Consider the following 17,521-nt stretch of genomic DNA (forward strand, 5'->3'; position numbering starts at 1 on the left):
TTATTTTGCAACACTCATGGTTAATGGTGTTAACAGGAAGTGTCACGCTGTCAGGTGATGGCTACTACAGCAGACAACACCAACAATAAAAACTACTAAATAAAGACTTAATAACTCAACCTAAATACACTGAATAGCTATTACTGAAAAATGCTGACTAGTAGTATAAAAAAATTGTACACAAGTTAAAATACATTATTGGTGAAATATTTTCTCATTAATTCAGATATAATGTTCATACGCAGCTTAAAACCCTTTAAGTTTAAAATTACTTTACTACACATGGAGGAAATATTACTACACATTTTTCCCACAAAATTTTGTCAAACAAAAAAAAAAAATCTAAGTCTAAAATGCATTTTAGAAGCAGATCTGAAGCTTTCAGCTTGTTAATGAAGAGCATGATCGAATATAATCACCTCCATTGTACGAAGCAGGTATGGACTGGATCAAGAGATCACAATGTAACAGAAGGAAAAGTTGGTTTAAGCCCCTAAATATATGAATGTTTCACAGTAACAGATTTTGTGATTTATTAAATATAAACACATGTATAATGAATAAGTTTTCTGGAACATTTTCACATAGTACTTCACTAGCCTTGATTCCATGTGCTGCACACAGGTCTGCCGTGGTTCCTTAGTGTTTCTTTACTTGAAACGCTGTCTTGATTATTTCTCTCTCCGTCGCTCATTAAACAGTAACAAGTATTCGTCACCAAATCACAGCCTAAAAATATCATTTCCTCTCTCTAAATCCTCCTCACCTCTCACACATAGCAGGGCACAAGCTGCAATTAAAGTGTATTTAATTTTAGTCTCATCTGGCATGTTAGCTGTACAAAGGTACCAGTGTTAGCAACTGGCCAGAGAGGGAGAGAGAGAGAGAGAGAGAGAGAGAGAGAGAGAGAGGGAACACACGGAGGTATTTATAGTGAAGAAAGCAGAGAGCAGAGGTGGAGGGAGGGCTCTGCCTCTGAGGGAGAAATAAGAGTGACAAAGAAGTAAAGATGAGGGAGAATAGAGAGCGTAATACTTGTTGTTTTCATTATTCTAACAGCTGTACCGTGACAGGAGCCATGCTGTTGAGGCTGTCAGTGACACTGATACTTTACAGGGCGGGGACAGAGGAAAGACCAATTATCTTCAAAGAAAACAAGAACCAAAAATGCTTGATAAAAATCAAGTTTTTAACCTTGGTAACATCCATATGGTGCTTTTTTTATACAATACAAGACATGAGCGAAATAATCAGTCATCATGACCACACATTTCCACCTCAGAACTGCAGTGAACCAATGAGTCTCCTAAAAACAGATTCAGACAGCCAGTGATTCATACGTCATATAACTAAGGAGCCAATCATGTCAGCCTGAAATAACCCTGAAAGCTTGTCAGTACAGACAGCGAGAGTTTGCATTAGCACAACCACTAACACTGTGTCAGCCACTGCTAGTTACAAGCTAACAAACAACAAACAAATAAAAGATGCTAACTACAGTAACTGTTCTGATACGATTCGGGTATCAACAGTCTCCTCATCGGAGTCTGTGTCTGACCTCTAAAGGTCTGACTGAGGCTCAAACATGTGGCTGAGCCTCTCCAGTGTCTCCTCTGGCAGTGGTGAGCGGGACACAAAGCCTAATCCAGAATTTCTCAATGAGGAAATAAGTGATGTGCTTCCTGTTTCCCCAGAAATCCTTTGTTTATTTTATGTATTTTTACATAATTTAAACGTGTTTGGAGAGGAACTTTAACAGTAATATTCGCAAAATTGTTTTAGGGACGCAAGAAGATGCAATTTATCATTTAATACCTTAAAACCAGTGTTTTATATTTCTACTTCCTCTTTACTCTCACATTGTCTGATGACTCAGTTTCTTTTTTATTTCTCTGAAGCAGGAAAAGTCAGTCAGGCATGATTTGATGATGAAGTCATAACTATTCTTACACATTACTGTTCAAACAAAAATCCAATTTCAAAAATCTACTTGCACATATTTAACCAAATAGACCTTCATGCAGGACAATCCTTTTAACATCCACCTCCACACTAAACTGTGTTTTTCTTATTGTTATTGTCACTTGGATACTGCAGCTTCACTGTGCAGAAGACGGTATTCACGTTTACCTGTTTGAGGGGGGAAAGTCTGTCTGAGCTCACCTTAAGTCTCAGTTTAAGATTTGGACATATGAGCTGGGTTGATGACAGCACCACTAGTTTTGAGCCAAACATGAACCAAAATGCAACTTACACACGTGCAACGTGGGAATTTAAAGAGTACATACAATGAGGATCAACTTTTAAATGAAGTAGGAGACATCTCATGTCCAATTGTTAAACGTTTGAAATTAATATTCATAGATTTTGGGTTTCTTGATGAGGTAGAAATAACAGATATGATTTTAAAAAAATGTTTTAACACAAGATGATCAAAATATTTTGAAGAGAAGTTAGTGTTGAGTTTTCCGCGAGTGTCCGCGAGGGTCCATGTGATGTAAATTTGTCATCAGAGGGTAAACACGATGGTCTGTGCAGACATCTGTGTACCTTCTATTTTGTTGTGTCCACGCATGCACAACTACAATGGCACCAACTGCGCATGTGCCCCTCCAAGTGGTCTTCAATTGCACTAGAAAGAATTATAAAGAAGCACATCCTTAAGTATAAGGTATAACAGAGGCCGCTAAATGCTCCACTATGTTCACCAGCTGGTGTCCAACTGCGTCTGCCTGCAGTTTGCTGCTGAGCAGGAAGTGTCCAGTAGCTTTTTCTCTGGAAACAGCTGCGTGAAGCGGGTGACGACACTATGAGAGCGGTGAGCGTGAACCAGAACAGCAAAGCTTTGGCCGGACATATAAATGAGTTCAAACTCACTATAAAGCTCAGTAAAGCTGAGGGGAACTGCAGACTGACAGACAGTGGTAATTCTCTGTAGGTTCATCAGCAACACCTTTCACACTGTCACACGGTTTTCCCTTTGGTTTTCACCTCCTCATTTTATACATTGTTATTGCAAAAATACAGATTATAGCTGTGTTAAAGAATTATTTGCCATTTTAGATCTACACTATAGCACAACCAATAAAGGAATATATTATTTTGACGTTGAATGTCAAATGACAGAAACAGCCTCCACCAGTATATACATTAATATTTCATATAAAGAAACGTATTGGTAATAGAACTATATGGAGTCCATGAAAACTTCAACGATGTCTGTTTCCCTAACCCCAGTTACCTGATGTGTGTTTCTTCTTACCTCATTAATGACACTGTGCCATCCTCGTGGTGTGACTAACAGAGCGATCTCGGAGCTCAGGCGACACCTGTGAAGAGCAGAAACATCACAGGGATAAGTTGACAGCAGCAAAGATAGAAATAAGAATTTTTAAAGCAGAACAAGATTCAAACTTGATACCACAGCTTTTCACTACAGTAATCTACAACACAAAATAAAAGATACTCTCACAGGGTCTGATCTTTTTCTATAATCGCTCAAAAATCAATGTTAAATGACAACTTCTAATGAAAAATGGCAGATCACATCAGAAAATAAATAGGAAATATTATTAGTTTGAGTTCTGTCTGAACTGTCCTGATAGACCAGGCAACAGAAAAATACATTTGGGCAAATAGTGTGACTCTGTAGAATCTCAGTTAGTCAGGATGGGACACATCTGTCTATAACAGACTTTAAGAACTTGCTAAATGTAAAAATCTTTTCTGTTCTACAGTTTTATTCTTCCCCCCCCCCGCTCTCTGTATGTTCATTGTTCCAGGTTCAGGTGCTGCGCCGGCTGGTTAATGGTTAACATCGGGCTCGGCCCTGGCAGAGAGCGAGGGGAGGAGGTGGAGGCCATGAAGAAATGGTGACATTTCACTGCCATTATTCATCCGTGCTTTGTTCCCACAACGCTGAGGAGTGTTTGCACTGGGATGGAGCGCAGGGCTGGGATGGAGGGATGAATGGGGTAGGGTGTGGATGGAAGAAGAGGTGGAGAGAGGGGCGGAGGGGGCAGTTGGGGGGTTTGAGAGGTGAAGAAGTCATGGGGTTAAAGTGTGAGACACCTATAAGGAGAGGATAAGACAGACAAAGGCCTCTGTGTTTCTGCCTCACTATCTCTGACTTTTTATCCTGATTTTTTTCTTTCTTGTTTCTTTTGTGTCTCAGTTCTTCACTTTTCTTAAGGTTCTTCCTCCCAGTCGTTCTCTGTCTCTTTCCCATACACACACACACACACACACACACACACACATATAGGGCCCACACGCACTGATACACACACACATGCACATGCTGTTCCCAGCTGTTTACATGGTGTGTTTGCACAATATGATGGCTGAGAGGAGGAGGATGAGGAGGAGGGAGGAGGAGGAGGACAGTGAAGGAGGGGCAGGGTTGTTCTCTCCTCTCCACCACAGAAAACCTCATCAGCTGCCATAGTTTTACTGTTCTGGGACTGATACAGTCCACCTGAGTGTCCCCCCGATGAGCCAGTTATTGTTGATATGTAAGGATGTGTAACACTCCTGTATGTGTCACGCATTAAAAGTTTAAACTTCTTTCTATTATTTGGGTGATTATTATTTACAAAATCCCACTTGGTTAAATGAACAAATGGAGAATCTCACAGGAAAGTCATACTTTTGTTATTTGTTTGACGTTACAAAACATTGTGGACCATGTGAGCTCAACTATGAACTAAGTTTTTTCTGACTTAAAACAGGATAATTTACCCTTAACATCAAAATATAATAATATGAATGAAATATACTCTGGGGAAAAAAAGAAATAAACTCATTCATCATGTATCATCCAGAACGTTTATAATCAAACAAATGCAGCCAAGGTGTTTTATTCAAGGTCATGTTTTGTTCAAACATTAGTCATTTACTTGAACATGAACATTTATCATCATGGATCTTTCCTCCATGTTTAAATGCCGGGTGAACCTCACGGTGGGACTGATGCTCAAAACTAACTGTACCTAAACACACGTACACTACACTTGTCTGCATATGACTCATTGCATGTATTGTGTGTGACGGTGTGTGTGTGTATCTGCATCTGTATACAGTGGGGTATACTCTCTGTTAGATCACACACACGCACGCACGCACGCACGCACGCACGCACGCACGCACACACACACACACACACACACACACACACACACACACACACGGGCAGAACAATGGCTGGCTTTGACAGAGCTGGCCTGACAGGGGGAGATGGGCTGGATCTATTGTGTGCTCTGTTTACTCACAGACTCACCTGGCACTGAGCTAATAGCACCAGCTCTATCTGTCAGTGCAGGGGACAGGGGTCTCAGCCCACACACACACACACACACACACACACGCATGCACACACAATGCAGCATATAGTTCTGATTTGTCTTAATGACACTAACACAGGCATAAACATAAATACATGTTGATGAGAAAGTGAGGTTTGCTTTTAATACTATGTCGTGTGTGTGTGTGTGTGTGTGTGTGTGTGTGTGTGTGTGTGTGTGTGTGTGTGTGTGTGTGTGTGTGTGTGTGTGTGTGTGTGTGTGTGTGTGTGTGTGTGTGTGTGTGTGTCCGGTCACACCTGGGTGTCCTGGGAGATTCTCGGTAAAAGGGGAGGGTTTATGGAGTAGAAAGAGTAGATGGAGGAGGAGGAGGAGGAGGTGGGGGTGTCTTTCAGGTTTTTACTACTGTGCAAACACACACAAAAACACACACACCAACCACAGTTGATGGGTTTTGATGGGATCAGTTGGAAGCCTCAGAGTGACCCTGCCCCAACCCCACCCTTGTTTGATCGACAAGGGTGAGAGAAGAGGGGTATGAGGGAGAGAGAGAAAGAGAGAGAGAGAGATAAAGTGAGCGTGTGTGTGTGTGTGTGTGTGTCTGTGTCAGGGGGTGGGAGTTTGACTGGTTTTGGACAGAAACACACCAGGAGACCTTACACACACATATACACAAACTAAGGCAAAACTTACAGACTACACACACAACCTACACACACACACACACACACACGTAAGACATCATTAGTGTTGTGCAAAAATGTTGTTACCCCAAAACAGCTACAGTGACTATACTATACTTTTCTTAGTGGTAACAAACAATGTGTTAGTCCGTCTCCCCGGCGCCCGCAGCAACAAGCCCATTGGCTCCCACTGGAAACAGCTCACAATATAGTTGCACTTTCAAAAAAAAAAAGAAAGAGCTCATTGATTTCCTACAACAGCTGGACACTCAGCAAACATTACTCAAGCAGGAGTAAACAGGACATTGTAAGGGACTATTTTCAGCGGCGGATTAAAACACATTTGGTGCTGTAGTGAGTACTGTCAGGGGTGTAGGGTTTATAGAGCTGAGCATTAATTCAAGTGCCCAGCAATAAAGTGAAATGGTGATATGTTATGTTAAATTAATTAAGAAACAGGTAATGACTGCACTGGTGAACTCATGAACTTCAGTCCTGGCTTTGTCATTGAAGTTTTGTTTCCAGTCTTTTCATAAATGAGCAGGATATCGCAAAAACTTGTTCACAGATTTCAGTGACATTCAGAAACAAATGGGTCGAGTTTTTGGCTCACAATCAACATCTCTAAATTAAAAAAAACAACTTAAGTCCTTTAACGGGCAGTCTTGCACGTCACACCACTGTTGATTTCATGTGATTGCCATGACTGAACTTTATGTCCAACTGCCCGTCTAGCCCACATGAGTCTTAACGGTCTCAGACCATGTCAGTTTCCCTGGTTCACTCTCAGGTCTCAAGGCCTGGGCAGTCAGAAGCAGGGCCAATCTCAACTGATAAGCCATTTTTTTGTTGTTTTTCTGTTGGGGTTTGGCTCCCTGCCAGCTGATAACAACATGGGGCATACCTGTTGCATTAATGATTGGTCAGCCCTGCCTCCTGCCCTCGCCCAGCTCCTTTATTTTAACATAATTCTTTATCGTTTATGCTTTGAGCAGAAACTAAATCTTATCAAGGGAAGGCATGAGATCTATGTACGCCATTAATGTCTCCAATTCTAGCTATTGCAATACATTAAAATGAACAAGGAACAAATGACATTACTTGTCATATATTCTCAGGAGAGGAACGAAGAGGAGCAGAGTTGTGGGGCATCTGTTTTTAACATACAGTAGCTGAGTCAAGCGAAGCTATATTAACAGAGTTCAGACGACAGTCGAACTGACAGGCAGTAATGGAGGGAGGGTCTTTATCCACAGTGGCATCTGTTCACAGCAAGCTGCACACCGCTGCACACCTAACTACCCAGAAGTGCATGAGTAGTTGTGGGCTTTCATGTGACATAATGCATCCTGTGTCTGCCACACTGGAGGTTTTACACAGTGGATAATAACTGCTCATTGTGTTTTGGCACAGGCAACAACATGGTCATGACACAGTTCAATCGTTACAGTGTATGCTGTATATATGCAATCACCTCTATGGTGTTTTATCATGTGAAACACCAAAAGATGAGTGAGTCATCCACCACTAAACTATAAGTCAGATCCATCAGTCCTTTGCTGCTGACTGTGACATTGTGGAGAAAGTGGGAATTACAACTCTCACTGTGGGTCAGTATCAACAAGCAGGAAAGGAGGCAGGTTACAGCAAAGTGTACAACTTCCACACATCTCTCAAGGGGTGTTACTCTGGGTGAGGGAGTGTTGTTCTGTATTTTTGTTTGTGATTATATCTTTGGGTCTATAGCTGAGTAAAATGTCAGCAGCACATAGTGAGAGCCACATCTGAAACTGAACGGCGTGGGTCGGGCAGTGACCTAGGGGTTGTCTGGGCTGGATAAAAGGAAGTCCTGGTTAATGAGTAACAGTGGCGATGTGGTTTGGCGCTACAGGTGGGGTGGGTGGGGGTTGGCCAGGACGCACACTGATAAGAAGGTAGAAGGTGGGTGAGTTTTAGGGGGTGGGGGCAGCGAAAGACTGGAGAGACAGAGACTGGGGCTTTGTTGTCTACATGTGAATGTATTAATAATATTGTATTTTAATAATAAACGGTATTTATAGCAGACATGCAGAATGTAGACGCACAAGTGGTACAAGCCAGTACCACTACAGGAACAACTGTGATAGTAGTGATAGGGGTATTAGCAGTAGTTTATCAGAAACAGTAGCAGTAACAGTTTTGGTATGAACAGCGGCTGGTAATCAAAGTGAAAGAAGAGGTAGAAGAAGTGAAGTAGTAACAGTATTACAGCTGTAGTGGCAACAGCAGCATTATTAATCAGCAATAGCAGGAGTAGCAGCACTCCTGCAGCACAGTAACAGTAACAGTAGTAGTAGTAGTAGAATTAGCGCTAACAATTGGCAATAATAGTATAGTAGTATAACAGCAGAGGAGGGAAGTAAGTCTATTTACTCCAATTCTGGAGCACTGGTACTTTTAACAGAGTGGTATTCAATTTTTGTACTAATTTATATATTCATTAAAAACATAAAAACATATAATAACGTAATAAAGCCATTACATGCATTTCTAAAACTACAACTACCCGATAAAGTACTTTCACATGTTACAACATGTTAATGCTGCTCACAGACTTATGAACCAATGAATAATCAAAGAGGTAATTTTTCATATTGATACTTGTTTTGCTGCTGATACTTCAGCACTTCTATTGAAAATTTAATGTCAAACTTTCACCTGTAATCAATCATTTTCATTATTTTTTAGTAGAGATAGCAGCAGTTGTATTAAAGCAGTAATATAATGTTAGTAAGTAGTAGTATTAGTAGCAATGGTCCAGTTTTATCAGAAGTAGGAATCTCATACGAGTAACAGCAGTAGTAATACTGCAGCAGTATTTGTAATTACAGAATAAACACTAACATTAGAAGTAGCAGTAGTAGTTAGTACAGCTGTGGTTTAATGATCTCCAAGCGGGAAATTCACTCCCCTGCTGAAATACCGTAAGTGATGTAACACACAGACCAATCAGAGCGCCGATCCCTGCAGCTGAAATCACTGGGACTATGTCCAGGTTAACTGTAGAAGTGAGTACATCAACAGGGTCATCTAATATGGCTCGACATATTTTATCCCCTAAAATATTCACACCTTGAACCAAAGGATAACCTTCCGTTTTCAACTGTTGTATAATAATTTTTATTGATTATTTGGACGGCTCCAATCGAGCGAGCTGGAATGTGAAGGTGATTCACATTGATCTCGGCACTGTCAGCCAGAGAAGTTTAGAGAGCACTGATAAGACCCCCTGATACTGACCTAAAAGAGGTTGCCATGACAACCAGTGTCACCTTTAACCTCGGCACTTTAGCTTCACTTCCTCGTTCTAGACAGCGAGACAGGAGGGAGACCAATGTGAGATTAACATCAGGAATTTAATTCAAACAGTTAAAGAGTCAAGAACCAGTTGAAGTGTGGATGATATTATACTGTATGTGAAACTATGACACTTAACACTGACGTGACAAACACACTGTTGCTCAGCCTGCAATATTTCCACTGGAGGTAATTAAAAAATAAAAAGCAGCATCTTTGGTTGGAGTATTTCACTGTCAGCTTTTAAATCCATTTAATTCCCCTGTCGTCCACACTATGTTGATGTCTCTCTGGCTGTTATCTCCGACATAGGCTAACTTACTGAGGTAACTATAACAGATTTTAATAAAAGAAATTCCATTTCATTCAAACCATCACTGCAGGTGGTTATTTGAAACCCTCAGTGGCCAAATCTTGTTTGTCCAAACTGCAGAATCTGCACCTTCTTAAAGAGCTTGGCTCCACAGTCTGTTTTTCTTGTGTCTTAACTGAACAAAAGCGCGCTTTAAACACAACAATGCAAAGGAAATCCTTCGCATTCATGGTCAGGGTTTAAAGTTTAGGGTCGAAAGCTTTAAGGGTTAAACTAATGAGGATATAAAGATATACCTCAGGATGCACCACCTCCCTCTTCTTCTTCTGCCCTCCTCTTCCCACACACAGACCTGGTTCGACCGGACTGGGTAATCAGTTACCTGCTCTAGCTGACCTGTACAACCTACATGGCCTGTTAGCACGAGGGCGCACACACACACACACACACACACACACACACACACACACACACACACACACACAGACCCCAAAGTCCACTTGAAAACTCAGGCCACTTACATTGTATGAGAGATAAAAGCTGTTTGCATGTCAAAATTATTCAGCATTTTGGTACTGTGTTAGAAAAGTTATCGTCCACACTGAAATTTCACAGCACCTTTACATGATCTCAGTGTTGATTTCTTCCATTTTGCTGTTTTTTGTTTATAGACCAAATGTCAAGAGCAAAGTCTGCAGCGAGTCAAGACTCGAAATGCAAAATGAATCATGATGATCAGAGACCTGAGCAAACTTCAAGCCAAAGCTGTCAACCAATACTGAATCCCACATTCATTTCACATCACTTTCAATCCAGTATTGTGTCAGGGTGGTCTATGATTGGTGAGTAAGATCACTGAAACATAGAAGAAAAAAAAATACACAAAGCTGCGCACCCAGTGTGTTATTAATTAAACGTCAAATGTACTGATGCAGTCCACAATGCATTTCAGCTGCATACACTGGGACATCACATTCAAATCAATAGTTTTTGAAAACCACCGTCCTCCTCGCTACATTACAGCAAACAAGGCCAGCATTTTCAACTTCAGACACTTTAGAAAGTGTTTTCCAAAAGAAAAAAAATCCAGTTTGTGTGTGGAAGCAGAAAACTGAGAAAGAAAATAAACATTTTTCTCATTTAAATCAGTTTGGGATAGACACGGCCTCAGATACACTCTCCAACCAAAACTTAACAGAAACTAATATCTTTTTTATTCTCTTTTTCCTACAGTATCAATCCCCCACAGCTCCTAATTACCTGTACTATAACTGCCTTGACTAGACTTGGTACAACTGCATCCAAAGATGTACACACACAAACACAACCACATTCACTAAGCTAGATACATAGCAGAATATGGAAATTTACAAGAATAAAAGACTGAAAGTTTCACTTCACTTTACTCTCATCTTCCCCTACCTCTATAAACGTTTTCTGCCCCTCTGTCCCTACCCCTTTAACCCTCAGCAACCACCTCTTAACTACTCCCAAAAGTAACTGCCCCGACAACCTGCAAACAGTTAACAGTCCATGTTGTGCTGGATATGTTTTACTATGTGAAGTAGCACAAAAAGTTACAAACTACCACACAAGTCATGTTTTAAACAACACATCTTCATCATTTTAAGAGTGTAACTGCTCCCCCAGTATAGTCTTTGACCCATAGACCAGTATCTGGGCTCTTTATCAGCCTTCACCTGTGGTTGAACAGCCTGTTCACTTTGCCCTGCTCATTCCCCCTCTGCTGTCTCACCATTGTCCCCCGCATACCTCCCCCATACTCCCCCGCCCCTGGTCACCGAGTCCAGCTCAGACAGACGTGGGCGGAGGATGAACAGAATGAACTGGCCCACTGTCAAAATCAATCTCTTCTTGCTTTATTTACTGTCTAATTTATCCACTGAAGTGTCGTGTCAACATCAGTCTTGACCAAGAATACAGTGCAACTTCAAACCCTCCAGCTCATATGCAGAAATGAGTAATAATAAGAAACTGAATGAAAGAAGGTTTTTGTTTGCATTTGGTTAATGCTGCATTTCTTTAAAGGTTGAAGCTGCATCAGTCTGAGGTGGAGGTGAAGTTTTATCTATATTTATTAACAGGGCAGCAGACGGGACAGAGCACAGGTATGTATAGTTTTCAGTCTGTTCATAAAATGTTATCATGTGGAGGAGTTGAGCAACTCTGACATGTAGGAATGTTTTGTTGAGGCACATGGCGCTGGGAGAGCTAGGTGTGGTGCAGGTAATGCAGGCCTGTGCTCTTGTACATCTAAGTTTGTGAGGACCTATTTTCATTTTTACACTCTGAGAGAAGGGAGTTTGGAAAGAGCAGACGTTTGTCCCTTTTTCTTTCTTTTACAAACGGTCAGGACTTGGTTTTATGGTTTATAGTTAGAATTAGATTTAAGTTTAGCCATGTACAGTAGCTGTAAAAGTTAAGGTTAGAGTTAAGGGCTAGTAAGACACAACCTCCCTCTCCACCGAGCTTGTTAACAAGTCAAACAGTCAGTCAGTCAGTCAGTTACACAGCCTCTCAACCAGCCTGTCAGTCAGTCAGTTGGGTGGCGACTGGTTTATAGCAGCTCAAGCAGTCATTCCACTTCCTTCTCTACATCCTTTAACTGCACAGGTGACTGGCTTTCCTAAGATCCTGGAAGCTCTGTGTGTGTGTGTGTGTGTGTGTGTGTGTGCGGTGAGAGAGAGTGAGAGAGAGCAGGAGAGAGAACAACAGATCAATAGTGAATGACTAATGAAGCACAGTGCGCAGCAGGAAACATGAGTCACTACAGTACATCAGGTACTAACCTGTGGGTGTGAACCCGGGACTCTCTTTTAGCTCCATTAAGAAATAAACTGTTGTTTAGTCAACAGTTTAGTCTGTCCCCACGGCACAACTTTGTTTAATGGGACAAAATCACCACTTGATAAATCAGTATCAGGTAATCGGACGTATTTTCCTTTAAACTAGGTCACAGCAAAAACACAGCGATTCAGCAGCTGAAGATGTTTAATTAAATATGATGAGAGAAAGCACAGCAGGACATCCTCACAAATTAGACATTTTAAAAGTAGATGTTGATTATCCATCGCTGATAAATAAATTAATCATTTCAGCCGTTCATTTAGGATTATTTTCATCATCAATTCATCCATATTTTTGTAATTAACTGATTGTTTAGTCTTTAAAATGTCAAAACATTGTGGTAAATGGCCATCACAAAGATCCACAGCCCAAGGTGATGTCTTCACACAGCTGACTTTGTCTGAACCACTGTCAAAAAGTTTACAATTATTTAAAGCAGCAGAAAGCAGCAACTCCTGACATTTAAGAAGCTGGAACCAGTTTAAAGGTCCCTTCATAAATGACTGAGAGTTTGATGCATTGTCTGTTGATCAACTAATTGTTTAATGACTAATTGTCTCAGCACTAATTATACATAAATTTAGCTGGAACTAACATAAACAGTTTTGTTTTAGCAGAATGAATAAAGAAGAGCATGCAGTCAGAACCATTAAAAAAAGAAATCGATTCATATATTTAAAAGTTGATTTTTAGTCTAGAGTGCTATAAAGTTAAATTAAGAAATATTCAAATACTGCAGAAGGAGGAGCACACACACTGCTGAAGAAATGTGGTATGTAAATCTCTACACCCACATCCTAAAATTTCATGGATCTGAGTGTAGTGAGTTAAGAGTAGTGACCAAAAGAGAAAAAACATCTGCGTTCCAGTTTTGCAGTCTGAAAACTGATGCACCAGCGACAGGATCACCAGCCAATTACCAGCCTGGTCTGGTGATGTCAGCGCTGTTTATGGCCCACACAGCCATAAACAGCAGACTCAAACCATAGAGAGACTCTGTACTTGATAAAAGAAATAAGACTGGGGTGTGGTGGCGGGTGGTGGGGGGTTGTTATTTGCATTATCTCACATTTCCAGACAGATGTGAACAAGTCTTACAAGGAATCATTTGTTTTGATTTTGTGTTATTTACTTATTCAATTTATTAAAGTTAAGGCAGGAGCACTTCTGGAGTCAGAGTCAGTAAAATGAGATGCGTCAGATTTGTATGCATCCGGTAAGGGACAGAATAAATAGTGGATTAAATGAGCCACTGAATTCCCCTCAAGTCCCCTGGTGGTCCCACACTTACTGCAAAGAAGTGAAGAGGGTACTTCAAACAGAAACATAAATACAATTTAAGCACCTGAACACAACTGCAGGGTTGTCATTAGAGGAGCAGTTACCCAGAATGCAAAGGGCAAAGTCATTTGGGTAAAAAGCGTCTTTAAGCAGAACTACGCCGAGTGAAAAAAGGAAGTGTTGTTACGAATGAAAGGCAGAGGCACAGGTGAGCGCAGGTAGCTGCTCTGTGACTCACTGGCTTCAGTCCTGATGTCTCATCACAGGGACATAAACACACCTACTCTGTGAGACTGGGCTTCCAAGAGGAAAATAAAACTTTTATTGTACGTTAATCCACGGTCAGCCCACTCTTGGCGATTCAGGAAGTTGATTTTTTAAAAAAAGAAAATGAAAGGGAGTTATGGCATCGTTAGCTGTCAACAGGCTGAGGAGAATATGATGTGTTTACAATAGATTTAAGCAGAGATGGTGCAAACTGACTCATTTTACATCTTCACTCATCTTACAAAGTGACTACTCACCTTACAAACGTACTTGCTGAGGTAGTTTTGCATTGTCAAAACAAAGCTGTTAAAATGTAAGAATGTTGCTCTGTTCACAAAGTAGGAAGAAATCTCACGTTAACTGTTGGATTTTCAACTTTTATACATTATTTGTGTAAAAAAAAAAAAAAATAGCGGGGCTAACAAAAAGAACAACATTTAAATTCGAAAATCAATACCTTAAAAATAACTGATAACTGATCAAAAGATCTGAGAAATGAATTTGTTATGTGTGCAGGTAACTGAGAGAAGCATCAGAGACTGGGAGAAGACAGACGGGACCTCGACTGCGGAAGTGAAGCATGTCAGCTTTTTATAACCTCGCCATAACTCTGCCTCTGTTGCTGTAAAAAAATAAAACTGTCTAGGATATTTCTGGGCCCGTCTCCATGGTTACACACACACACACAAACGAACAGACGCACATGATACACAAAGTGAGAATACATACTTAAAAATATGCTTAGCAATAGTAATACTGTTTTGTAATGCAAATGTTTATATTGCTCAACAAAAAAAAAGCTACACTACAGTAGGGAGAGAGAAGGGAAAAGGTGTGTGTGTGTGTGTGTGTGTGTGTGTGTGTGTGTGTGTGTGTTAATGTTGGAATTCTTTAAGTCTGGCTCTTTCTTTCTTATCAAACAGCAGCTTTCACCGCAAACAAAAGGAAATGTGACCATTTACCACACCTTTTTATAAAGGTACATTCCACTGTTTTAATGGATATTCCCTGTCACTCTGTATTGCACAGTGTAGGCAGGAAAAGAATAAACAATAAGCCATAAACTACACTCTCTGTCTTTCCCCCTCTATTATCCCCTCAGTGTGAAGAGCTCAAAAATCCCAGGCTGTACTTGCACTGTGGCGCCCCCTGTTGAATCATAAGACTAACCACCTGTGGTTAAAAGGCTGAGCAAACAGAGATCAAACTAGATATTTTAGGTGAAACATATCAAATTGGAAAATAAACTGCGCAAATAAAGGAAAGCCAGATGACTTGTCCTCACTAACAGATGGTTTACTGGCCCCTCAGCTGTCCAGCTTTCAGTAAAAACACTTCAAAGAAGCATCAAATACCAAAGGTTACAGTAACAGGGGCACAGTAACAGAAGTATATACAATCAGTTACTTCAACCCCTTGCTGACCCTCATGGAGTATTGCTTTAGTTGATAGTTTCAAATTATAGTCCTTAGAGAGAAGCATGCTCCACATTAATACAAATTAATTATGCTGGCTTGTGCATCTACAATGGTAATAAACATATACCGCATCAACTGTGCATCTATTTCTTTGGCCACTGTACATCCATGTTGAAAAGACAGACTGTCAGCACAGCAACATTAAACCTGCCAACCAGAAGCAAAGTAGCTCATATTACCAGCCTGGGAAAAAAAATTATGCCTCAGATGCTTCATCCTCACATCGTTCCATCACAGAAGATAATTCAACTCACATCAACAGCACAACCCTCTCCAACATACAATATTCACTAACCCGAACTATTTCAAAGAAATCAACAAAACTCCTGCACCATCCAGATACAGAGAATGTGGCCAAAGATTTCAGTTCATAAAGTGAGTGTGTGACTACTTCTTCTACTTTAATTTCATTTTGATGGACAGAGACACTAAGAAAGGGTTTGCAGTTCTTCACACTGCAGTTTTACATACTCAGTTACGTACTCAGGTCAGCTACTGTCTGACATTCAAGGGAATCGGACTTGGGTGTTCTCCTCTACAAATTTAGTATTTCTCACCTCTTCACTTGGGGCCTTTGTCTGTGCTGCTCTTCTCTGCTGGTGGAAACTCAATGAGGCTAAACGGAAGCTGAGAAGAAAGACAGAAAATTGTGTTTATTAGATATTGTATACAAAATGTTTAGATAAATAAGCAATCACACGTTTATTTACTCTGAAGACAGATAATCTGATCTAATCTATGACTGACTGTGACGCTGCAGGACCTATGTGGAGGTGGGTCGTTTGAGCTGAACAAGAAGCGTGATGCAGACTAAACTGAATACACTGAGAAGTCCAGAAGGGAAGATGGATCTTGGACAAGTGCGATGCAGCAAAGGTGTTTAAGTGAATAATAATAGATAAAAAATACTTCCATCTTATATGTCTTTAGTGCAAAGACCTTTGAATTGGTTGTTGTCCCTAATGGGAAAATGTTCATGATGCACAGACAAATCAAATCAAAAGTTAAAAGAGAGGAAAAGGTGTCATCAGAGAAAGAGTCCCAGCACATGCCAAGGACACACAAACATATAAGTGAAGATTAATGTGATCTTTTTACTTGTATCTATAACCTTTACATTTACTTACACTCAAAGTACTTTGCATCCCCAAATTATATGAAACTGAAATTAGATACCCTTCTCAATTGAACAAATCATTAAGAAATGTAGCCCCAGTCTGTGCATTGTTTGAAGACAATTAAGAAGCACCAGCTGGAGCTGGAAAAAAACTATGGAAAGGGCATCACAAGGAGAGATTAAACGTCCAGGACAAGATCAGTACCCATTAAATTAATTGTGGTATTGATATCAGCTCCAGGTCTATAATAGCTATAATAACTAAAGGGAAATCAAATTCACCTGTGACCAATTATCTAAAACACAGAATGACCAGTTGTGGTGTTTAGAGACCTCACAGCAGCTGAGGGACGGACAGAAGATTAGCTTAAAATGCCAAATGTAAATGCTTGTTAAAAGTTTGCCAGATAGACTAACTTACATTAGGGTCCAGCGGTCTGAGAGACCTCGGGGTGTACAATAATAACTGCGTCTTTTTCACAAGTAAGTTAAAAAGACATTCACTTTCTCGCAAACATTTAGTTGGTTCATCAAAAAAAGCTGCTAAGGTTGATGCTAGTGATGCTAATGTTATCACCGCTGCCTCCAGGTGTAACATCGTGTGGATGTTAGTCTTTATTCGGAGCTTATGGGCAGTTTATGCATCCATATTGGTATTTCATAATGCAACTATTTAGCCTAATGTTTGCCCTTCTTACCTGTCCGGCTTAGAGAAGCTGCAGGTGAGCTTCATCCTGGAAGTCGGGTCAGGGGTCAGGGGTCAGAGATCGGAGGTCAGACGAGATTCCGACCCTGCCCACTGTACGCAACGTGGCTGTTAACACGCATAACTACAGTTTTTTTTATCAAACATCATGTGTCATGTCATCATGTTCTGA

The 17,521-nt window shown here is 40.6% G+C and overlaps 1 long non-coding RNA gene across 1 annotated transcript; it reads right to left on the reverse strand.

Annotated features, from left to right (window-relative positions):
* Nucleotides 1–1,168: 1,168 nt before the first annotated feature.
* Nucleotides 1,169–16,153, reverse strand: LOC130168165 (uncharacterized). The gene is made up of 3 exons (XR_008827391.1): nucleotides 16,084–16,153; nucleotides 3,263–3,329; nucleotides 1,169–2,632 (listed from the first exon to the last, which is right to left on the reverse strand). It is a non-coding gene; the product is annotated as an uncharacterized LOC130168165 (long non-coding RNA).
* Nucleotides 16,154–17,521: the final 1,368 nt, after the last annotated feature.

This window comes from Seriola aureovittata, chromosome 4 (assembly GCF_021018895.1).
Source record: "Seriola aureovittata isolate HTS-2021-v1 ecotype China chromosome 4, ASM2101889v1, whole genome shotgun sequence".
NCBI classification, from domain to species: domain Eukaryota; kingdom Metazoa; phylum Chordata; class Actinopteri; order Carangiformes; family Carangidae; genus Seriola; species Seriola aureovittata.